The sequence below is a fragment of the Pseudophryne corroboree genome, unplaced genomic scaffold (assembly GCF_028390025.1).
Source record: "Pseudophryne corroboree isolate aPseCor3 unplaced genomic scaffold, aPseCor3.hap2 scaffold_943, whole genome shotgun sequence".
NCBI classification, from domain to species: Eukaryota; Metazoa; Chordata; class Amphibia; order Anura; family Myobatrachidae; genus Pseudophryne; species Pseudophryne corroboree.
The window spans coordinates 14769-37979 of NW_026970523.1; the positions used below are offsets into that span (position 1 = coordinate 14769).

General features: G+C 48.2%; 9 non-coding genes and 1 pseudogene across 9 annotated transcripts; 5 read left to right on the forward strand and 5 right to left on the reverse strand.

Annotated features, from left to right (window-relative positions):
• Positions 1–47: 47 nt before the first annotated feature.
• On the forward strand, positions 48–175 carry LOC135047866 (U1 spliceosomal RNA; annotated as a pseudogene).
• A 593-nt stretch (positions 176–768) lies between these two features.
• On the forward strand, positions 769–932 carry LOC135047906 (U1 spliceosomal RNA). Its single transcript, XR_010239875.1, has one exon. It is a non-coding gene; the product is annotated as a U1 spliceosomal RNA (small nuclear RNA).
• Positions 933–1084: 152 nt separating this feature from the next.
• Positions 1085–1247, forward strand: LOC135047826 (U1 spliceosomal RNA). The gene has a single exon (XR_010239810.1). It is a non-coding gene; the product is annotated as a U1 spliceosomal RNA (small nuclear RNA).
• A 675-nt stretch (positions 1248–1922) lies between these two features.
• On the forward strand, positions 1923–2086 carry LOC135047940 (U1 spliceosomal RNA). Its single transcript, XR_010239908.1, has one exon. It is a non-coding gene; the product is annotated as a U1 spliceosomal RNA (small nuclear RNA).
• Positions 2087–2238: 152 nt separating this feature from the next.
• LOC135047847 (U1 spliceosomal RNA) lies at positions 2239–2401 on the forward strand. Its single transcript, XR_010239824.1, has one exon. It is a non-coding gene; the product is annotated as a U1 spliceosomal RNA (small nuclear RNA).
• Positions 2402–12145: 9744 nt separating this feature from the next.
• Positions 12146–12309, reverse strand: LOC135047916 (U1 spliceosomal RNA). Its single transcript, XR_010239885.1, has one exon. It is a non-coding gene; the product is annotated as a U1 spliceosomal RNA (small nuclear RNA).
• A 655-nt stretch (positions 12310–12964) lies between these two features.
• On the reverse strand, positions 12965–13127 carry LOC135047836 (U1 spliceosomal RNA). Its single transcript, XR_010239814.1, has one exon. It is a non-coding gene; the product is annotated as a U1 spliceosomal RNA (small nuclear RNA).
• Positions 13128–13279: 152 nt separating this feature from the next.
• Positions 13280–13443, reverse strand: LOC135047813 (U1 spliceosomal RNA). The gene has a single exon (XR_010239797.1). It is a non-coding gene; the product is annotated as a U1 spliceosomal RNA (small nuclear RNA).
• Positions 13444–22657: 9214 nt separating this feature from the next.
• Positions 22658–22820, reverse strand: LOC135047848 (U1 spliceosomal RNA). The gene has a single exon (XR_010239825.1). It is a non-coding gene; the product is annotated as a U1 spliceosomal RNA (small nuclear RNA).
• Positions 22821–22972: 152 nt separating this feature from the next.
• On the reverse strand, positions 22973–23136 carry LOC135047811 (U1 spliceosomal RNA). The gene has a single exon (XR_010239795.1). It is a non-coding gene; the product is annotated as a U1 spliceosomal RNA (small nuclear RNA).
• Between the last annotated feature and the right edge of the window lie 75 nt (positions 23137–23211).

Genomic DNA, 23211 nt, shown 5'->3' on the forward strand with positions numbered 1-23211 from the left:
ACAGAGATGTGCCTAAGCAGCGGCCCTCCCCAGCCCTATCCCAAATCATACTTATTTTGCATAGGAGATACCATGGTCATGAAGATTGTTCTCCCAGGGTGAGGTTCATTCATTGCATTCTGGGTATGCTGACCCCTGTGATTTTCCCAAATGTGGGAAACTCGCTTTTATACCCTTGTGCACTATCCTGACTTCTCCTCCTGTCTGCTTACTTTGTGCCTTCCAATGCACAATGCAAACTACAGGTAGTGCTGCAGGGCCCACACCCTTTTACTTGCCTTACAGAGCAGCTCTGGAGCTGATACAGTGCCAAGCTGCTGCAAGAAATCAGCTTGAATGCTTCAGGGGATGTGGCATGGCCAACATGAGCCCCACACCGAAGGAGGGTGGGGGTGTTTAATGCGAACTAAGGGTCATCCAAGCGCCGCAAAAGGCCGCCATGCCCTGCATACCCCTTTTCTCTTTTCATATGCAGATGAGGGTTCCAGCCAACTTTGGCCCACTGCTTGGATGACATCACCGTATGCAAATCCGTCTTCTGCAGAACTTCCCCCAGGAATGCTTGCACTAGTTGTTGCATTTGGTTTGTTGTTTGGGGGTGCTTCAGTATTAGGCAGCCTTCTGCCCTCCCATGTTCATCTGAAAATATGTGTTCTCCCTGCAGTTGTTGTCCCCAGATGAGAGTTCCCTTGTGCTGCCTCAGTTGAATCTCCTTTACTTGACAGAGATGTGCATGAGCAGCGGCCCTCCCCAGCCCTATCCCAAATCATACTTATTTTGCATAGGAGATACCATGGTCATGAAGATTGTTCTCCCAGGGTGAGGTTCATTCATTGCATTTTGGGTATGCTGACCCCTGTGATTTACCCAAATGTGGGAAACTCGACTGCATTATTTGTGGTAGTGGGGGACTGTGTTTGTGTTTTCCTCTGGTCAGCTCTGTTAAAACTCAGATTTCTTTGTCTCAGATTTTCCTCTAGCCTTGTTCTTCTTTCGAGAGTTCCCTTGTGCTGCCTCAGGTGGATCTCCTTCACTTGACAGGGGGGTGCCCGAGCAGCGACCCTCCCCAGCTCTAGCCCAACTCCTACTTACCTGCCAGGTGAGATACTATGATCAGGAAGGTGCTTCTCCCAGGGCAAGGCTCACCCATTGCACTCTGGGTGTGCTGCTCCTACGATTTCCCCAAATGTGGGACACTTGACTGCATAATTTGTGTTTCCTCTGGTCGGCTCTCGTATAATTCAGATCTCTTTGTCTCAGGTCTCTCTCCAGCCTAGTTTGCTGTCTGTTTCCACTTCTTTTATCTTGAGCCCCTCCCTTCTATACCCTTGTGCACTATCCTGACTTCTCCTCCCGTCTGCTTACTTTGTGCCTTCCAATGCACAATGCAAACTACAGGTAGTGCTGCAGGGCCCACACAATCTTTTACTTGCCTTAAAGAGCAGCTCTGGAGCTGTTACAGTGCCCAGCTGCTGCAAGAAATCAGCTTGAATGCTTCAGGGGATGGGGCATGGCCAACATGAGCCCCACACCAAAGGTGGGTGGGGGTGTTTAATGCGAACTAGGGGTAATCCAAGCACCGCAAAAGGCCGCCATGCCCTGCACGCCCCTTTTCTCTTTTCATATGCAGATGAGGGTTGAAGCCAACTTTGACCCACTGCTTGGATGACATCACCATATGCAAATCCATCTGCTGCAGGCCTTGCCCCAGGAATGCTTGCACTAGTTGTTGCATTTGGTTTGTTGTTTGGGGGTGCTTCAGTATTAGGCAGCCTTCTGCCCTCCCATGTTCATCTGAAAATATGTGTTCTCCCTGCAGTTGTTGTCCCCAGATGAGAGTTCCCTTGTGCTGCCTCAGTTGAATCTCCTTTACTTGACAGAGATGTGCCTGAGCAGCGGCCCTCCCAGCCCTATCCCAAATCATACTTATTTTGCATAGGAGACACCATGGTCATGAAGATTGTTCACCCAGGGTGAGGTTCATTCATTGCATTCTGGGTATGCTGACCCCTGTGATTTCCCCAAATGTGGGAAACTCGCCTGCATTTTTTGTGGTAGTGGGGGACTGTGTTTGTGTTTTCCTCTGGTCAGCTCTGGTAAAAGTCAGATTTCTTTGTCTCATATATTCCTCTAGCCTTGTTCTTCTTTCGAGAGTTCCCTTGTGCTGCCTCAGTTGGATCTCCTTCACTTGACAGGGGGGTGCCCGAGCAGTGACCCTCCCCAGCTCTAGCCCAACTCCTACTTACCTGCCAGGTGAGATACTATGATCATGAAGGTGCTTCTCCCAGGGCAAGGCTCACCCATTGCACTCTGGGTGTGCTGCTCCTGTGATTTCCCCAAATGTGGGAAACTTGATTGCATAATTTGTGTTTCCCCTGGTCGGCTCTCGTATAATTCAGATCTCTTTGTCTCAGGTCTCTCTCCAGCCTAGTTTGCTGTCTGTTTCCACTTCTCTTTTCTGGAGCCACTCCCTTCTATGCCCTTGCGCACTATCCTGACTTCTCCCGTCTGCTTACTTTGTGCCTTCCAACGCACAATGCGAACTACAGGTAGTGCTGCAGGGCCCACACCCTTTTAGTTGCCTTACAGAGCAGCTCTGGAGCTGTTACAGTGCCCAGCTGCTGCAAGAAATCAGCTTGAATGCTTCAGGGGCTGGGGCATAGCCAACATGAGCCCCACACCAAAGGAGGGTGGGGGTGTTTAATGCGAACTAGGGGTCATCCAAGCACCGCAAAAGGCCGCCATGCCCTGCATGCCCCTTTTCTCTTTTCATATGCAGATGAGGGTTCCAGCCAACTTTGGCCCACTGCTTGGATGACATCACCGTATGCAAATCCGTCTGCTGCAGACCTTCCCCCAGGAATGCTTGTACTAGTTGTTGCATATGGTTTGATATTTGATGGTGCTTCAGTATTAGGCAGCCTTCCGCCCTCCCATGTTCATCTGAAAAGATGTGGTCTCCCTGCAGTTGTTGTCCCCAGACGAGAGTTCCCTTGTGCTTCCTCAGTTGAATCTCCTTAACTTGATGGGGGAGGGGCTGCCCGAGCAGCCACCCTCCCCAGCCCTATCCCAACTCATACTTATTTTGCATATGAGATCTCTTGATCATGAAGATTGTTCTCACAGGGTGAAGTTCATCCATTATATTTTAAAATAGGAAGGTACAAATTACATATTTGAATTGCATCTATGTGCTGGATTCAAATGTCCCCCCCCCCCTTCCTTTCTCAATTGTGCCCATCAGCAGCTATTCTAAGGTTGCTGCCAATGGGTGTGACACATTAATTTCTTCTGTGGGGTACACAGGACTCCACAAGGATTCACATTGGGGTGTAGAGTAGGATCTTGATCTGAGGCACCAACCGACTCAAAGCTTTTGACTGTTCCCAAGATGCTCAGCGCATCCTCCTCTATAACCCCGCTTCCATGAACAGGGAGCTCAGTTTGTAGTTGGTGCCTTCAGTAGCAGGCCACTTAACAGGGGCCTGCCTCAGGAAGCCAATTCTTAGCTATTCATTTTGACAAGAAAAGAAGAACTTGTTTTATGAGAATCTACAAGGGCTGCAGCAGGCTAGGTCTAATAGACATCTTTACTGCAGCTTCATCACTCCCAGCGGCGCTGTATACTCCCGTGCCCTGGTTGCTGGGTCACTGCAGCGGAGGCTCCGGTTTCTTCCTAAGGTCAGTCACACACACACCGCCCTTCCGGATCACGAGGCCGCTGATGAAGGGGAGCGTGGCCGTAGGGGGTGGACCGTGTGCGCACTGGCGTGGACACTGATTACTGGGCAGCCGCTCCACTAGCCACCAGGTACAGTTAAGGAGCACAGGTCTGGGGGTTTTTCTCCTATATTAAACCAATTTTGTACTGCCCGCAGCGCATTGTGATAGGTAATAGGGCCTGATTCAGGTTGGATTGCAATCACAATAAGTGATCCAACTGCAAAAATTGCTAAGAGCATACGCATGTGCCTGCATTTTCTGCGGCACCCCGCAGAGAATGCGATCGCCTCTGCCTGTCAATCGGGGCAGGGGGGGAGAGGGGGGTCAGCAACACTCCATTTCCAAGTCAGGGATGGAGCGGTGCGGGGGCAAGGCTTCAAAATGGGGTCTGCAATGGAGGAGACACAGGGGGCGTGGTCACAGCAGCTGTATGACATCACATTCAGCCGCTGTGATCACAAAAATGGTGGCGGCTTCCTGCGCGCACATACAGTCTGCACCAGCAGGAGGCTACACCATTTTTTATGATCACGCTGAACTGCAGTGCGACTGCAATTACAGCATGGTCAAGAAGGGAGGCGTCATGCTGGGTGGCCATAAGAGATGAGCGGGTTCGGTTCCTCGGAATCCGAACCCGCCCGAACTTCACCCTTTTTTGCTCGGGTTCGAGCAGACTCGGATCCTCTCGCCTTGCTCGGTTAACCCGAGCGCGCCCGAACGTCATCATCCCGCTGTCGGATTCTCACGAGACTTGGATTCTATATAAGGAGCCGCGCGTCGCCGCCATTTTCACACGTGCATTGAGATTGATAGGGAGAGGACGTGGCTGGCGTCCTCTCCGTTTAGATTAGAAGATAGAGACGAGTGACATTTGATTTACTACTAATTTGGGGAGCAGTTGAACTTGTCAGGAGTACTCAGTAGTGCAGAGTTTTGCTGATAGTGACAACCAGTTTTATTATTTATAATCCGTTCTCTGCCTGAAAAAAAACGATACACATACCATATCTGTGCTCAGCCTCAGTGTGCTGCATGATATATCATCTATGTATATCTGACTGTGCTGAGTGCTCACTGCTCACACAGCTTAATTGTGGGGGAGACTGGGGAGCAGTTATAGCAGGAGTACAGTGCACACTTTTGCTGCCAGTGTGACCACCAGTATATTGTCTGCCTGAAAAAGTTAAACACTCCTGTGGTGTTTTTTTTTTATTCTATAAATGCATTCTGCTGACAGTGTCCAGCAGGTCCGTCATACATATATTATATAAATATTTACCTGCAGTAGTGTTATATATTTTTTTTCATCTTTATCATCTCTATATTAGCAGACGCAGTACGGTAGTCCACGGCTGTGGCTATCTCTGTGTCGTCAGTGCTCGTCCATAATTGTATACCTACCTACCTGTGGTGGTTTTTTTTTTTCTATCTTCTTCATACTAGTAGTTTAGGAGTCTACTGACAGTGTCCACCAGGTCCATCATTATATTATATACCTACAGTAGTAATATATTTATTATATTATCTATACTAGCAGACGCAGTACGGTAGTCCACGGCTGTGGCTATCTCTGTGTCGTCAGTGCTCGTCCATAATTGTATACCTACCTACCTGTGGTGGGTTTTTTTTTTTATCTTCTTCATACTAGTAGTTTAGCAGTCTGCTGACAGTGTCCACCAGGTCCGTCATTATATTATATACCTACAGTAGTAATATATTTATTATATTATCTATACTAGCAGATGCAGTACGGTAGTCCACGGCTGTACCTACCTCTGTGTCGTCAGTGCTCGTCCATAATTGTATACCTACCTGTGGTGGAGTTTTTTTTTCTATCTTCTTCATACTAGTAGTTTAGGAGTCTGCTGACAGTGTCCACCAGGTCCGTCATTATATTATATACCTACAGTAGTAATATATTTAGTATATTATCTATACTAGCAGACGCAGTACGGTAGTCCACGGCTGTACCTACCTCTGTGTCGTCACTCGTCCATAATTGTATACCTAACTGTGGTGGTTTTTTTTTTCTATCTTCTTCATACTAGTAGTTTAGCAGTCTGCTGACAGTGTCCACCAGGTCCGTCATTATATTATATATACCTACAGTAGTTATATATATTTTTTTTTATATCATTAATTATCATCTCTATACTAGCAGACGCAGTACGGTAGGCCACGGCTGTGGCTATCTCTGTGTCGTCAGTGCTCGTCCATAATTGTATACCTACCTACCTGTGGTGGAAGTTTTTTTCTATCTTCTTCATACTAGTAGTTTAGCAGTCTGCTGACAGTGTCCACCAGGTCCGTCATTATATTATATATACCTACAGTAGTTATATATATATTTTTTTTTATATCATTAATTATCATCTCTATACTAGCAGACGCAGTACGGTAGTCCACGGCTGTAGCTACCTCTGTGTCGTCAGTCACTCGTCATCCATAAGTATACTAGTATCCATCCATCTCCATTGTTTACCTGAGGTGCCTTTTAGTTGTGCCTATTAAAATATGGAGAACAAAAATGTTGAGGTTCCAAAAATAGGGAAAGATCAAGATCCACTTCCACCTCGTGCTGAAGCTGCTGCCACTAGTCATGGCCGAGACGATGAAATTCCATCAACGTCGTCTGCCAAGGCCGATGCCCAATGTCATAGTACAGAGCATGTAAAATCCAAAACACAAAAGATCAGTAAAAAAATGACTCAAAAATCTAAATAAAAATCGTCGGAGGAGAAGCGTAAACTTGCCAATATGCCATTTACCACACGGAGTGGCAAGGAACGGCTGAGGCCCTGGCCTATCTTCATGGCTAGTGGTTCAGCTTCACATGAGGATGGAAGCACTCAGCCTCTCACTAGAAAAATGAAAAGACTTAAGCTGGCAAAAGCACAGCAAAGAACTGTGCGTTCTTCAAAATCACAAATCCACAAGGAGAGTCCAATTGTGTCGGTTGCGATGCCTGACCTTCCCAACACTGGACGTGAAGAGCATGCACCTTCCACCATTTGCACGCCCCCTGCAAGTGCTGGAAGGAGCACCCGCAGTCCAGTTCCTGATAGTCAGATTGAAGATGTCAGTGTTGAAGTACACCAGGATGAGGAGAATATGGGTGTTGCTGGCGCTGGGGAGGAAATTGACAAGGAGGATTCTGATGGTGAGGTGGTTTGTTTAAGTCAGGCACCCGGCGAGACACCTGTTGTCCGTGGGAGGAATATGGCCATTGACATGCCTGGTGAAAATACCAAAAAAATCAGCTCTTCGGTGTGGAAGTATTTCAACAGAAATGCGGACAACAGGTGTCAAGCCGTGTGTTGCCTTTGTCAAGCTGTAATAAGTAGGGGTAAGGACGTTAACCACCTCGGAACATCCTCCCTTATACGTCACCTGCAGCGCATTCATCATAAGTCAGTGACAAGTTCAAAAACTTTGGGCGACAGCGGAAGCAGTCCACTGACCAGTAAATCCCTTCCTCTTGTAACCAAGCTCACGCAAACCACCCCACCAACTCCCTCAGTGTCAATTTCCTCCTTCCCCAGGAATGCCAATAGTCCTGCAGGCCATGTCACTGGCAATTCTGACGAGTTCTCTCCTGCCTGGGATTCCTCCGATGCATCCTTGAGTGTAACGCCTACTGCTGCTGGCGCTGCTGTTGTTGCTGCTGGGAGTCGATGGTCATCCCAGAGGGGAAGTCGTAAGACCACTTTTACTACTTCCACCAAGCAATTGACTGTCCAACAGTCCTTTGCGAGGAAGATGAAATATCACAGCAGTCATCCTGCTGCAAAGCGGATAACTGAGGCCTTGGCATCCTGGGCAGTGAGAAACGTGGTTCCGGTATCCATCATTACTTCAGAGCCAACTATAGACTTGATTGAGGTACTGTGTCCCCGGTACCAAATACTATCTAGGTTCCATTTCTCTAGGCAGGCGATACCGAAAATGTACACAGACCTCAGAAAAAGACTCACCAGTGTCCTAAAAAATGCAGTTGTACCCAATGTCCACTTAACCACGGACATGTGGACAAGTGGAGCAGGGCAGACTCAGGACTATATGACTGTGACAGCCCACTGGGTAGATGTATTGACTCCCGCCGCAAGAACAGCAGCGGCGGCACCAGTAGCAGCATCTCGCAAACGCCAACTCTTTCCTAGGCAGGCTACGCTTTGTATCACCGCTTTCCAGAATACGCACACAGATGAAAACCTCTTACGGCAACTGAGGAAGATCATCACAGAATGGCTTACCCCAATTGGACTCTCCTGTGGATTTGTGGCATCGGACAACGCCAGCAATATTGTGCGTGCATTATATCTGGGCAAATTCCAGCACGTCCCATGTTTTGCACATACCTTGAATTTGGTGGTGCAGAATTATTTAAAAAACGACAGGGGCGTGCAAGAGATGCTGTCGGTGGCCACAAGAATTGCGGGACACTTTCGGCGTACAGGCACCATGTACAGAAGACTGGAGCAACACCAAAAACGCCTGAACCTGCCCTGCCATCATCTGAAGCAAGAAGTGGAAACGAGGTGGAATTCAACCCTCTATATGCTTCAGAGGATGGAGGAGCAGCAAAAGGCCATTCAAGCCTATACATCTGACCACGATATAGGAGGTGGAATGCACCTGTCTCAAGCGCAGTGGAGAATGATTTCAACGTTGTGCAAGGTTCTGCAACCTTTGAACTTGCCACACGTGAAGTCAGTTCAGACACTGCCAGCCAGAGTCAGGTCATTCCCGTCATCAGGCTTTTGCAGAAGAAGCTGGAGACATTGAAGGAGGAGCTAAGACAGAGCGATTCCGCTAGGCATGTGGGACTTGTGGATGGAGCCCTTCATTCGCTTAACCAGGATTCACGGGTGGTCAATCTGTTGAAATCAGAGCACTACATTTTGGCCACCGTGCTCGATCCTAGATTTAAAACCTACGTTGTATCTCTCTTTCCGGCAGACACAAGTCTGCAGGGGTTCAAAGACCTGCTGGTGAGAAAATTATCAAGTCAAGCGGAACTTGATCGGTCAACAGCTCCTCCTTCACAGTCTCCCGCAATTGGGGGTGCGAGGAAAAGGCTCAGAATTCCGAGCCTACCCGCTGGCGGTGATGCAGGGCAGTCTGGAGCGACTGCTGATGCTGACATCTGGTCCGGACTGAAGGACCTGCCAACGATTACGGACATGTCGTCTACTGTCACTGCATATGATTCTCTCACCATTGAAAGAATGGTGGAGGATTATATGAGTGACCGCATCCAAGTAGGCACGTCAGACAGTCCGTACGTATACTGGCAGGAAAAAGAGGCAATTTGGAGGCCCTTGCACAAACTGGCTTTATTCTACCTAAGTTGCCCTCCCACAAGTGTGTACTCCGAAAGAGTGTTTAGTGCCGCCGCTCACCTTGTCAGCAATCGGCGTACGAGGTTACTTCCAGAAAATGTGGAGAAGATGATGTTCATTAAAATGAATTATAATCAATTGCTCCGTGGAGACATTGACCAGCAGCAATTGCCTCCACAAAGTATACAGGGAGCTGAGATGGTGGATTCCAGTGGGGACGAATTGATAATCTGTGAGGAGGGGGATGTACACGGTGATGAATCGGAGGATGATGATGAGGTGGACATCTTGCCTCTATAGAGCCAGTTTGTGCAAGGAGAGATTTATTGCTTCTTTTTTGGTGGGGGTCCAAACCAACCCGTCATTTCAGTCACAGTCGTGTGGCAGACCCTGTCACTGAAATGATGGGTTGGTTAAAGTGTGCATGTCCTGTTTATACAACATAAGGGTGGGTGGGAGGGCCCAAGGCAATTCCACCTTGCACCTCTTTTTTCTTTTATTTTTCTTTGCGTCATGTGCTGTTTGGGGAGTGTTTTTTGGAAGGGCCATCCTGCGTGACACTGCAGTGCCACTCCTAGATGGGCCAGGTGTTTGTGTCGGCCACTTGGGTCGCTGAGCTTAGTCACACAGCTACCTCATTGCGCCTCTTTTTTTCTTTGCGTCATGTGCTGTTTGGGGAGTGTTTTTTGGAAGGGCCATCCTGCGTGACACTGCAGTGACACTCCTAGATGGGCCAGGTGTTTGTGTCGTCCACTTGGGTCGCTGAGCTTAGTCACACAGCTACCTCATTGCGCCACTTTTTTTCTTTGCGTCATGTGCTGTTTGGGGAGTGTTTTTTGGAAGGGCCATCCTGCGTGACACTGCAGTGCCACTCCTAGATGGGCCAGGTGTTTGTGTCGGCCACTTGGGTCGCTGAGCTTAGTCACACAGCTACCTCATTGCGCCTCTTTTTTTCTTTGCGTCATGTGCTGTTTGGGGAGTGTTTCTGGAAGGGCCATCCTGCGTGACAATGCAGTGCCACTCCTAGATGGGCCAGGTGTTTGTGTCGGCCACTTGGGTCGCTGAGCTTAGTCACACAGCTACCTCATTGCGCCTCTTTTTTTCTTTGCGTCATGTGCTGTTTGGGGAGTGTTTTTTGGAAGGGCCATCCTGCGTGACACTGCAGTGCCACTCCTAGATGGGCCAGGTGTTTGTGTCGGCCACTTGGGTCGCTGAGCTTAGTCACACAGCTACCTCATTGCGCCTCTTTTTTTCTTTGCGTCATGTGCTGTTTGGGGAGTGTTTTTTGGAAGGGCCATCATGCGTGACACTGCAGTGCCACTCCTAGATGGGCCAGGTGTTTGTGTCGGCCACTTGGGTCACTGAGCTTAGTCATCCAGCGACCTCGGTGCAAATTTTAGGACTAAAAATAATATTGTGAGGTGTGAGGTGTTAAGAATAGACTGAAAATTAGTGGAAATTATGGTTATTGAGGTTAATAATACTTTGGGATCAAAATGACTCCCAAATTCTATGATTTAAGCTGTTTTTTAGGGTTTTTTGAAAAAAACACCCGAATCCAAAACACACCCGAATCCGACAAAAAAAATTCGGTGAGGTTTAGCCAAAACGCGTTCGAACCCAAAACACGGCCGCGGAACCGAACCCAAAACCAAAACACAAAACCCGAAAAATTTCCGGTGCACATCTCTAGTGGCCATGCCATGTCACTGTGCAGGAGCCAGCACCGCTCACACACTAGTCCCCGGTGCAGCCCCCAACCCCCGGGACACCCGGAGCAACAAAATGTAGATTCAGGCCACCAGGCCACGCCCCTACCTATGAAACCATGCCTCCTTTTTACCATTGCGCTGCTTATCTGCGCGCACTGCATTACAATCTCCCTCGCCACCTCTCTGGGTGTCACCAGTGATAGTGACACCTCTGCCATGCTTGTAGCAGCTGGTCCTAAGATCTACACCTCAAGCCCTGAGTGTTTGCCCTTGTGACTTGTTGATCATCATAGCAAAGCAGATGCTTACAGAAAACTGCAGGGGCTTAGATTGAAAATAAAAAAAATTGATGGGTATAAGGTAGAGAGGAGCGGGTTCGGTTCTCCGAGAACTGAATTCCCCACGAACCCCACGAACTCCTCCTCCGAGGCAGGCTCGGTTGTTCCCGCCTGACTCGGAAAACCTGAACAAGGGAAAATGTCATCATCCCGCTGTCGGATTCTCGCGAGATTCGGATTCCATATAAAGAGCTGCGCGTTGCCGCCATTTTTACTCGTGCATTGAAGAGAGAGCGGAGAGGACGTGGCTATGTTCTCTCAGTGGAAATCTCAATATCAGTGCTCAGTATCAGTGGATACTTATTGCTGCTCAGTAATACTAGTAGTGTGTCTCTCCTGCTCAGTGTCAGTTCTCAGTAGTATCCTCATCAGTGCTCAGTATCACTGCTCATTGTCTTGTGCTGCATTGTTGTGCTCAGCATACTACAGTACATTACTAATAGTCCAGTGCTGCATCTTGCTGCTCAGTGTCAGTTCTAGTATCCTCATCAGTGCTCACTATCACTGCTCATTGCATTGTGGTGTTCTGTATACTACAGTAACATAGTAATATAGTAACATATAGTAACATAGTTTTTGAGGTTGAATAGAGGCAAATTGCCCATCGTGTTCAACCTGTTTTAAGTTGTGATGATTCTACATACTTGCTGAATAATGTTTTATGACTAGTTAGCTACTACAACTCATGTTACCCCCGGATTAACCATGTTGATATTTTAAGTATTATAACCTTGGATAGCTTTTTCATTCAGAAATGTATCCATTCCTTTTTTAAATCCAATTACAGAGTCCGCCATTACCACCTTCCCTGGCAGGGAATTCCACATCCTGATTGCCCTAACAGTGAAGATCATAGTATCTCACCTGGCAGGTAAGTAGGAGTTGGGCCAGAGCTGTGGAGGATTGCTGCTCGGGCACCCCCTGTCAAATGAAGGAGTTCCAACTGAGGCAGCACAAGGGAACTCTCGAAAGAAGAACAAGGCTAGAGGAAGATCTGAGACAAAGAAATCTGACTTTTACCAGAGCTGACCAGAGGAAAGCACAAACACAGTCCCCCACTACCACAAATAATGCAGTCGAGTTTCCCACATTTGGGGAAATCACAGGGGTCAGCATACCCAGAATGCAATGAATGAACCTCACCCTGGGAGAACAATCTTCATGACCATGGTATCGCCTATGCAAAATAAGTATGATTTGGGATAGGGCTGGGGAGGGCCGCTGCTCAGGCACATCTCTGTCAAGTAAAGGAGATTCAACTGAGGCAGCACAAGGGAACTCTCATCTGGGGACAACAACTGCAGGGAGAACACATATTTTCAGATGAACATGGGAGGGCAGAAGGCTGCCTAATACTGAAGCACCCCCAAACAACAAACCAAATGCAACAACTAGTACAAGCATTCCTGGGGGAAGTTCTGCAGAAGACGGATTTGCATACGGTGATGTCATCCAAGCAGTGGGCCAAAGTTGGCTGGATCCCTCATCTGCATATGAAAAGAGAAAAGGGGTATGCAGGGCATGGCGGCCTTTTGCGGCGCTTGGATGACCCTTAGTTCGCATTAAACACCCCCACCCTCCTTCGGTGTGGGGCTCATGTTGACAATGCCCCAGCCCCTGAAGCATTCAAGCTGATTTCTTACAGCAGCTTGGCACTGTAACAGCTCCAGAGCTGCTCTGTAAGGCAAGTAAAAGGGTGTGTAGTTTGCATTGTGCATTGGAAGGCACAAAGTAAGCAGACAGGAGGAGAAGTCAGGATAGTGCACAAGGGTATAAAAGGGAGGGGCTCAAGAAAAAAGAAGTGGAAACAGACAGCAAACTAGGCTGGAGAGAGACCTGAGACAAAGAGATCTGAATTATACGAGAGCCGACCAGGGGAAACACAAATTATGCAGTCAAGTTTCCCACATTTGGGGAAATCGCAGGGGCAGCACACCCAGAGTGCAATGGGTGAGCCTTGCCCTGGAAGAAGCACCTTCATGATCATAGTATCTCACCTGGCAGGTAAGTAGGAGTTGGGCTTGAGCTGGGGAGGGTCGCTGCTCGGGCACCCCCCTGTCAAGTGAAGGAGATCCAACTGAGGCAGCACAAGGGAACTCTCGAAAGAAGAACAAGGCTAGAGGAAGATCTGAAACAAAGAAATCTGACTTTTACCAGAGCTGACCAGAGGAAAACACAAACACAGTCCCCCACTACCACAAATAATGCAGTCGAGTTACCCACATTTGGGGAAATCACAGGGGTCAGCATACCCAGAATGCAATGAATGAACCTCACCCTGGGAGAATAATCTTCATGACCATGGTATCTCATATGCAAAATAAGTATGATTTGGGATAGGGCTGGGGAGGGCCGCTGCTCAGGCACATCTCTGTCAAGTAAAGGAGATTCAACTGAGGCAGCACAAGGGAACTCTCATCTGGGGACAACAACTGCAGGGAGAACACATATTTTCAGATGAACATGGGAGGGCAGAAGGCTGCCTAATACTGAAGCACCCCCAAACAACAAACCAAATGCAACAACTAGTGCAAGCATTCCTGTTTGTTTCTGAAGCCAACTTTGACCCACTGCTTGGATGACATCACCATATGCAAATCCATCTGCTGCAGGCCTTCCCCCAGGAATGCTTGCACTCTTTATATGAAATCCGAATCTCGCGAGAATCCGACAGCGGGATGATGACATTTTCCCTTGTTCAGGTTTTCCGAGTCAGGCGGGAACAACCGAGCCTGCCTCGGAGGAGGAGTTCGTGGGGTTCGTGGGGAATTCGGTTCTCGGAGAACCGAACCCGCTCCTCTCTACCTTATACCCATCAATTTTTTTTATTTTCAATCTAAGCCCCTGCAGTTTTCTGTAAGCATCTGCTTTGCTATGATGATCAACAAGTCACAAGGGCAAACACTCAGGGCTTGAGGTGTAGATCTTAGGACCAGCTGCTACAAGCATGGCAGAGGTGTCACTATCACTGGTGACACCCAGAGAGGTGGCGAGGGAGATTGTAATGCAGTGCGCGCAGATAAGCAGCGCAATGGTAAAAAGGAGGCATGGTTTCATAGGTAGGGGCGTGGCCTGGTGGCCTGAATCTACATTTTGTTGCTCCGGGTGTCCCGGGGGTTGGGGGCTGCACCGGGGACAAGTGTGTGAGCGGTGCTGGCTCCTGCACAGTGACATGGCATGGCCACTAGAGATGTGCACCGGAAATTTTTCGGGTTTTGTGTTTTGGTTTTGGGTTCGGTTCCGCGGCCGTGTTTTGGGTTCGAACGCATTTTGGCTAAACCTCACCGAATTTTTTTTGTCGGATTCGGGTGTGTTTTGGATTCGGGTGTTTTTTTCAAAAAACCCTAAAAAACAGCTTAAATCATAGAATTTGGGAGTCATTTTGATCCCAAAGTATTATTAACCTCAATAACCATAATTTCCACTAATTTTCAGTCTATTCTTAACACCTCACACCTCACAATATTATTTTTAGTCCTAAAATTTGCACCGAGGTCGCTGGATGACTAAGCTCAGTGACCCAAGTGGCCGACACAAACACCTGGCCCATCTAGGAGTGGCACTGCAGTGTCACGCATGATGGCCCTTCCAAAAAACACTCCCCAAACAGCACATGACGCAAAGAAAAAAAGAGGCGCAATGAGGTAGCTGTGTGACTAAGCTCAGCGACCCAAGTGGCCGACACAAACACCTGGCCCATCTAGGAGTGGCACTGCAGTGTCACGCAGGATGGCCCTTCCAAAAAACACTCCCCAAACAGCACATGACGCAAAGAAAAAAAGAGGCGCAATGAGGTAGCTGTGTGACTAAGCTCAGCGACCCAAGTGGCCGACACAAACACCTGGCCCATCTAGGAGTGGCACTGCAGTGTCACGCAGGATGGCCCTTCCAAAAACACTCCCCAAACAGCACATGACGCAAAGAAAAAAAGAGGCGCAATGAGGTAGCTGTGTGACTAAGCTCAGCGACCCAAGTGGCCGACACAAACACCTGGCCCATCTAGGAGTGGCACTGCAGTGTCACGCAGGATGGCCCTTCCAAAAAACACTCCCCAAACAGCACATGACGCAAAGAAAAAAAGTGGCGCAATGAGGTAGCTGTGTGACTAAGCTCAGCGACCCAAGTGGACGACACAAACACCTGGCCCATCTAGGAGTGTCACTGCAGTGTCACGCAGGATGGCCCTTCCAAAAAACACTCCCCAAACAGCACATGACGCAAAGAAAAAAAGAGGCGCAATGAGGTAGCTGTGTGACTAAGCTCAGCGACCCAAGTGGCCGACACAAACACCTGGCCCATCTAGGAGTGGCACTGCAGTGTCACGCAGGATGGCCCTTCCAAAAAACACTCCCCAAACAGCACATGACGCAAAGAAAAATAAAAGAAAAAAGAGGTGCAAGGTGGAATTGCCTTGGGCCCTCCCACCCACCCTTATGTTGTATAAACAGGACATGCACACTTTAACCAACCCATCATTTCAGTGACAGGGTCTGCCACACGACTGTGACTGAAATGACGGGTTGGTTTGGACCCCCACCAAAAAAGAAGCAATAAATCTCTCCTTGCACAAACTGGCTCTATAGAGGCAAGATGTCCACCTCATCATCATCCTCCGATTCATCACCGTGTACATCCCCCTCCTCACAGATTATCAATTCGTCCCCACTGGAATCCACCATCTCAGCTCCCTGTATACTTTGTGGAGGCAATTGCTGCTGGTCAATGTCTCCACGGAGCAATTGATTATAATTCATTTTAATGAACATCATCTTCTCCACATTTTCTGGAAGTAACCTCGTACGCCGATTGCTGACAAGGTGAGCGGCGGCACTAAACACTCTTTCGGAGTACACACTTGTGGGAGGGCAACTTAGGTAGAATAAAGCCAGTTTGTGCAAGGGCCTCCAAATTGCCTCTTTTTCCTGCCAGTATACGTACGGACTGTCTGACGTGCCTACTTGGATGCGGTCACTCATATAATCCTCCACCATTCTTTCAATGGTGAGAGAATCATATGCAGTGACAGTAGACGACATGTCCGTAATCGTTGGCAGGTCCTTCAGTCCGGACCAGATGTCAGCATCAGCAGTCGCTCCAGACTGCCCTGCATCACCGCCAGCGGGTGGGCTCGGAATTCTGAGCCTTTTCCTCGCACCCCCAATTGCGGGAGACTGTGAAGGAGGAGCTGTTGACCGATCAAGTTCCGCTTGACTTGATAATTTTCTCACCAGCAGGTCTTTGAACCCCTGCAGACTTGTGTCTGCCGGAAAGAGAGATACAACGTAGGTTTTAAATCTAGGATCGAGCACGGTGGCCAAAATGTAGTGCTCTGATTTCAACAGATTGACCACCCGTGAATCCTGGTTAAGCGAATGAAGGGCTCCATCCACAAGTCCCACATGCCTAGCGGAATCGCTCTGTCTTAGCTCCTCCTTCAATGTCTCCAGCTTCTTCTGCAAAAGCCTGATGACGGGAATGACCTGACTCAGGCTGGCAGTGTCTGAACTGACTTCACGTGTGGCAAGTTCAAAAGGTTGCAGAACCTTGCACAACGTTGAAATCATTCTCCACTGCGCTTGAGACAGGTGCATTCCACCTCCTATATCGTGGTCAGATGTATAGGCTTGAATGGCCTTTTGCTGCTCCTCCATCCTCTGAAGCATATAGAGGGTTGAATTCCACCTCGTTTCCACTTCTTGCTTCAGATGATGGCAGGGCAGGTTCAGGCGTTTTTGGTGTTGCTCCAGTCTTCTGTACGTGGTGCCTGTACGCCGAAAGTGTCCCGCAATTCTTGTGGCCACCGACAGCATCTCTTGCACGCCCCTGTCGTTTTTTAAATAATTCTGCACCACCAAATTCAAGGTATGTGCAAAACATGGGACGTGCTGGAATTTGCCCAGATATAATGCACGCACAATATTGCTGGCGTTGTCCGATGCCACAAATCCACAGGAGAGTCCAATTGGGGTAAGCCATTCTGTGATGATCTTCCTCAGTTGCCGTAAGAGGTTTTCATCTGTGTGCGTATTCTGGAAAGCGGTGATACAAAGCGTAGCCTGCCTAGGAAAGAGTTGGCGTTTGCGAGATGCTGCTACTGGTGCCGCCGCTGCTGTTCTTGCGGCGGGAGTCAATACATCTACCCAGTGGGCTGTCACAGTCATATAGTCCTGAGTCTGCCCTGCTCCACTTGTCCACATGTCCGTGGTTAAGTGGACATTGGGTACAACTGCATTTTTTAGGACACTGGTGAGTCTTTTTCTGAGGTCTGTGTACATTTTCGGTATCGCCTGCCTAGAGAAATGGAACCTAGATAGTATTTGGTACCGGGGACACAGTACCTCAATCAAGTCTATAGTTGGCTCTGAAGTAATGATGGATACCGGAACCACGTTTCTCACTGCCCAGGATGCCAAGGCCTCAGTTATCCGCTTTGCAGCAGGATGACTGCTGTGATATTTCATCTTCCTCGCAAAGGACTGTTGGACAGTCAATTGCTTGGTGGAAGTAGTAAAAGTGGTCTTACGACTTCCCCTCTGGGATGACCATCGACTCCCAGCAGCAACAACAGCAGTGCCAGCAGCAGTAGGCGTTACACTCAAGGATGCATCGGAGGAATCCCAGGCAGGAGAGAACTCGTCAGAATTGCCAGTGACATGGCCTGCAGGACTATTGGCATTCCTGGGGAAGGAGGAAATTGACACTGAGGGAGTTGGTGGGGTGGTTTGCGTGAGCTTGGTTACAAGAGGAAGGGATTTACTGGTCAGTGGACTGCTTCCGCTGTCGCCCAAAGTTTTTGAACTTGTCACTGACTTATGATGAATGCGCTGCAGGTGACGTATAAGGGAGGATGTTCCGAGGTGGTTAACGTCCTTACCCCTACTTATTACAGCTTGACAAAGGCAACACACGGCTTGACACCTGTTGTCCGCATTTCTGTTGAAATACTTCCACACCGAAGAGCTGATTTTTTTTGTATTTTCACCAGGCATGTCAATGGCCATATTCCTCCCACGGACAACAGGTGTCTCGCCGGGTGCCTGACTTAAACAAACCACCTCACCATCAGAATCCTCCTTGTCAATTTCCTCCCCAGCGCCAGCAACACCCATATTCTCCTCATCCTGGTGTACTTCAACACTGACATCTTCAATCTGACTATCAGGAACTGGACTGCGGGTGCTCCTTCCAGCACTTGCAGGGGGCGTGCAAATGGTGGAAGGTGCATGCTCTTCACGTCCAGTGTTGGGAAGGTCAGGCATCGCAACCGACACAATTGGACTCTCCTTGTGGATTTGTGATTTTGAAGAACGCACAGTTCTTTGCTGTGCTTTTGCCAGCTTAAGTCTTTTCATTTTTCTAGCGAGAGGCTGAGTGCTTCCATCCTCATGTGAAGCTGAACCACTAGCCATGAAGATAGGCCAGGGCCTCAGCCGTTCCTTGCCACTCCGTGTGGTAAATGGCATATTGGCAAGTTTACGCTTCTCCTCCGACGATTTTTATTTAGATTTTTGAGTCATTTTTTTACTGATCTTTTGTGTTTTGGATTTTACATGCTCTGTACTATGACATTGGGCATCGGCCTTGGGAGACGACGTTGATGGAATTTCATCGTCTCGGCCATGACTAGTGGCAGCAGCTTCAGCACGAGGTGGAAGTGGATCTTGATCTTTCCCTATTTTTGGAACCTCAACATTTTTGTTCTCCATATTTTAATAGGCACAACTAAAAGGCACCTCAGGTAAACAATGGAGATGGATGGATACTAGTATACTTATGGATGACGAGTGACTGACGACACAGAGGTAGCTACAGCCGTGGACTACCGTACTGCGTCTGCTAGTATAGAGATGATAATTAATGATATAAAAAAAAATATATATATAACTACTGTAGGTATATATAATATAATGACGGACCTGGTGGACACTGTCAGCAGACTGCTAAACTACTAGTATGAAGAAGATAGAAAAAAACTTCCACCACAGGTAGGTAGGTATACAATTATGGACGAGCACTGACGACACAGAGATAGCCACAGCCGTGGCCTACCGTACTGCGTCTGCTAGTATAGAGATGATAATTAATGATATAAAAAAAAATATATATAACTACTGTAGGTATATATAATATAATGACGGACCTGGTGGACACTGTCAGCAGACTGCTAAACTACTAGTATGAAGAAGATAGAAAAAAAAAACCACCACAGTTAGGTATACAATTATGGACGAGTGACGACACAGAGGTAGGTACAGCCGTGGACTACCGTACTGCGTCTGCTAGTATAGATAATATACTAAATATATTACTACTGTAGGTATATAATATAATGACGGACCTGGTGGACACTGTCAGCAGACTCCTAAACTACTAGTATGAAGAAGATAGAAAAAAAAACCCCACCACAGGTAGGTATACAATTATGGACGAGCACTGACGACACAGAGGTAGGTACAGCCGTGGACTACCGTACTGCATCTGCTAGTATAGATAATATAATAAATATATTACTACTGTAGGTATATAATATAATGACGGACCTGGTGGACACTGTCAGCAGACTGCTAAACTGCTAGTATGAAGAAGATAAAAAAAAACCCCACCACAGGTAGGTAGGTATACAATTATGGACGAGCACTGACGACACAGAGATAGCCACAGCCGTGGACTACCGTACTGCGTCTGCTAGTATAGATAATATAATAAATATATTACTACTGTAGGTATATAATATAATGATGGACCTGGTGGACACTGTCAGTAGACTCCTAAACTACTAGTATGAAGAAGATAGAAAAAAAAAAACCACCACAGGTAGGTAGGTATACAATTATGGACGAGCACTGACGACACAGAGATAGCCACAGCCGTGGACTACCGTACTGCGTCTGCTAATATAGAGATGATAAAGATGAAAAAAAATATATAACACTACTGCAGGTAAATATTTATATAATATATGTATGACGGACCTGCTGGACACTGTCAGCAGAATGCATTTATAGAATAAAAAAAAAACACCACAGGAGTGTTTAACTTTTTCAGGCAGACAATATACTGGTGGTCACACTGGCAGCAAAAGTGTGCACTGTACTCCTGCTATAACTGCTCCCCAGTCTCCCCCACAATTAAGCTGTGTGAGCAGTGAGCACTCAGCACAGTCAGATATACATAGATGATATATCATGCAGCACACTGAGGCTGAGCACAGATATGGTATGTGTATCGTTTTTTTTCAGGCAGAGAACGGATTATAAATAATAAAACTGGTGGTCACTATCAGCAAAACTCTGCACTACTGAGTACTCCTGACAAGTTCAACTGCTCCCCAAATTAGTAGTAAATCAAATGTCACTCGTCTCTATCTTCTAATCTAAACGGAGAGGACGCCAGCCACGTCCTCTCCCTATCAATCTCAATGCACGTGTGAAAATGGCGGCGACGCGCGGCTCCTTATATAGAATCCAAGTCTCGTGAGAATCCGACAGCGGGATGATGACGTTCGGGCGCGCTCGGGTTAACCGAGCAAGGCGAGAGGATCCGAGTCTGCTCGGACCCGAGCAAAAAAGGGTGAAGCTCGGGCGGGTTCGGATTCCGAGGAACCGAACCCGCTCATCTCTTATGGCCACCCAGCATGACGCCTCCCTTCTTGACCATGCTGTAATTGCAGTCGCACTGCAGTTCAGCGTGATCATAAAAAATGGTGTAGCCTCCTGCTGGTGCAGACTGTATGTGCGCGCAGGAAGCCGCCACCATTTTTGTGATCACAGCGGCTGAATGTGATGTCATACAGCTGCTGTGACCACGCCCCCTGTGTCTCCTCCATTGCAGACCCCATTTTGAAGCCTTGCCCCCGCACCGCTCCATCCCTGACTTGGAAATGGAGTGTTGCTGACCCCCCTCTCCCCCCCTGCCCCGATTGACAGGCAGAGGCGATCGCATTCTCTGTGGGGTGCTGCAGAAAATGCAGGCACATGCGTATGCTCTTAGCAATTTTTGCAGTTGGATCACTTATTGTGATTGCAATCCAACCTGAATCAGGCCCTATTACCTATCACAATGCGCTGCGGGCAGTACAAAATTGGTTTAATATAGGAGAAAACCCCCCAGACCTGTGCTCCTTAACTGTACCTGGTGGCTAGTGGAGCGGCTGCCCAGTAATCAGTGTCCACGCCAGTGCGCACACGGTCCACCCCCTACGGCCACGCTCCCCTTCATCAGCGGCCTCGTGATACGGAAGGGCGGTGTGTGTGTGACTGACCTTAGGAAGAATCCGGAGCCTCCGCTGCAGTGACCCAGCTACCAGGGCACGGGAGTATACAGTGCCGCTGGGAGTGATGAAGCTGCAGTAAAGATGTCTATTAGACCTAGCCTGCTGCAGCCCTTGTAGATTCTCATAAAACAAGTTCTTCTTTTCTTGTCAAAATGAATAGCTAAGAATTGGCTTCCTGAGGCAGGCCCCTGTTAAGTGGCCTGCTACTGAAGGCACCAACTACAAACTGAGCTCCCTGTTCATGGAAGCGGGGTTATAGAGGAGGATGCGCTGAGCATCTTGGGAACAGTCAAAAGCTTTGAGTCGGTTGGTGCCTCAGATCAAGATCCTACTCTACACCCCAATGTGAATCCTTGTGGAGTCCTGTGTACCCCACAGAAGAAATTAATGTGTCACACCCATTGGCATCAACCTTAGAATAGCTGCTGATGGGCACAATTGAGAAAGGAAGGGGGGGGGGGGACATTTGAATCCAGCACATAGATGCAATTCAAATATGTAATTTGTACCTTCCTATTTTAAAATATAATGGATGAACTTCACCCTGTGAGAACAATCTTCATGATCAAGAGATCTCATATGCAAAATAAGTATGAGTTGGGATAGGGCTGGGGAGGGTGGCTGCTCGGGCAGCCCCTCCCCCATCAAGTTAAGGAGATTCAACTGAGGAAGCACAAGGGAACTCTCGTCTGGGGACAACAACTGCAGGGAGACCACATCTTTTCAGATGAACATGGGAGGGCGGAAGGCTGCCTAATACTGAAGCACCATCAAATATCAAACCATATGCAACAACTAGTACAAGCATTCCTGGGGGAAGGTCTGCAGCAGACGGATTTGCATACGGTGATGTCATCCAAGCAGTGGGCCAAAGTTGGCTGGAACCCTCATCTGCATATGAAAAGAGAAAAGGGGCATGCAGGGCATGGCGGCCTTTTGCGGTGCTTGGATGACCCCTAGTTCGCATTAAACACCCCCACCCTCCTTTGGTGTGGGGCTCATGTTGGCTATGCCCCAGCCCCTGAAGCATTCAAGCTGATTTCTTGCAGCAGCTGGGCACTGTAACAGCTCCAGAGCTGCTCTGTAAGGCAACTAAAAGGGTGTGGGCCCTGCAGCACTACCTGTAGTTCGCATTGTGCGTTGGAAGGCACAAAGTAAGCAGACGGGAGAAGTCAGGATAGTGCGCAAGGGCATAGAAGGGAGTGGCTCCAGAAAAGAGAAGTGGAAACAGACAGCAAACTAGGCTGGAGAGAGACCTGAGACAAAGAGATCTGAATTATACGAGAGCCGACCAGGGGAAACACAAATTATGCAATCAAGTTTCCCACATTTGGGGAAATCACAGGAGCAGCACACCCAGAGTGCAATGGGTGAGCCTTGCCCTGGGAGAAGCACCTTCATGATCATAGTATCTCACCTGGCAGGTAAGTAGGAGTTGGGCTAGAGCTGGGGAGGGTCACTGCTCGGGCACCCCCCTGTCAAGTGAAGGAGATCCAACTGAGGCAGCACAAGGGAACTCTCGAAAGAAGAACAAGGCTAGAGGAATATATGAGACAAAGAAATCTGACTTTTACCAGAGCTGACCAGAGGAAAACACAAACACAATCCCCCACTACCACAAAAAATGCAGGCGAGTTTCCCACATTTGGGGAAATCACAGGGGTCAGCATACCCAGAATGCAATGAATGAACCTCACCCTGGGTGAACAATCTTCATGACCATGGTGTCTCCTATGCAAAATAAGTATGATTTGGGATAGGGCTGGGAGGGCCGCTGCTCAGGCACATCTCTGTCAAGTAAAGGAGATTCAACTGAGGCAGCA